The sequence below is a fragment of the Tiliqua scincoides genome, chromosome 2 (genome assembly GCF_035046505.1).
Source record: "Tiliqua scincoides isolate rTilSci1 chromosome 2, rTilSci1.hap2, whole genome shotgun sequence".
Lineage (NCBI taxonomy): Eukaryota > Metazoa > Chordata > Lepidosauria > Squamata > Scincidae > Tiliqua > Tiliqua scincoides.
Genome location: NC_089822.1, coordinates 18,712,555 through 18,713,493, shown reverse-complemented (window position 1 = coordinate 18,713,493; position 939 = coordinate 18,712,555). Strand labels below are relative to the sequence as shown.

Genomic DNA, 939 nt, shown 5'->3' with positions numbered 1-939 from the left:
TCACAAAACATTTCTGCTGCCACATTCCTGCTAATGGTTGGCAACCTTCAGTCTTGAAAGACTATGGCAGGGGTGCTCAATAGGTGGATCGCGATCTACCGGTAGATCGCGAGTTAAAATGAGTAGATCGCGGAGTGCCGACCCCCCCCCTTCAGGTGCCTCTGGGAGGAAACGCTGGGAGTAAGGCCCATTGTACTCAATGGGGCTTACTCCCAGGTAAGTGTGGCTAGGATTGCAGCCTCACAGCCTAATCCTAGGCATGTCTACTCAGGAGTAAGTCCTGTTATACTCAGTGGGGCTCAAGGTACACCAACATACATTGTACACATAAATGTTATATGTTATGATGGCGCGAACATTTAAAAAAAATCTGGTAGATCTCTGGGCCTTGCTGGGTTTCAAAGTAGCTCTCAAGCCAAAAAAGTGTGAGCACCCCTGGACTATGGTATAAGCCTACAGCACCCGGTATTCCCAGGTGGTCTCCCATCCCAGTGCTAACCAGGCCTGACCCTGCTTAGCTTCTGAGATCAGATAAGATCAGGCATGTGCAGGGTAACAGTTGCAGCAACTGTTACCCTGCATATGCCCGATCTCATCTCATCTGAAGCTCCAAGGAGTGGCTCACAGTTTGTTCCCACATAAGTGGGTCAGCCCTGTGCATGTTGGCATAGAAAAACAGCACATGTTGTCCCTGACAAGAACAATACATTTACTGCCCTCGAAAGGGCAAACCCAATGGAGGAAATTCTCATCCCTTTTGGCTGGCAAGTGCTCCTGAGACACGTGCAGGCACTGGAAGTCTGCCAGATGACAACTGGAAGCTCCAGAGCAGGCATTAACATGGTTTTTGTCTCAAAGAATGTCCTGGATTGGAGTGAGTGTGTGGTTGCAAATTCCATGTGAGAGAAACTTACAGATGTGACACACATAGTGAAACAC

The 939-nt window shown here is 48.7% G+C and overlaps 1 pseudogene; it reads right to left on the bottom strand.

The window, feature by feature from the left end:
- Positions 1-450: 450 nt before the first annotated feature.
- Positions 451-567, bottom strand: LOC136642749 (5S ribosomal RNA; annotated as a pseudogene).
- Between the last annotated feature and the right edge of the window lie 372 nt (positions 568-939).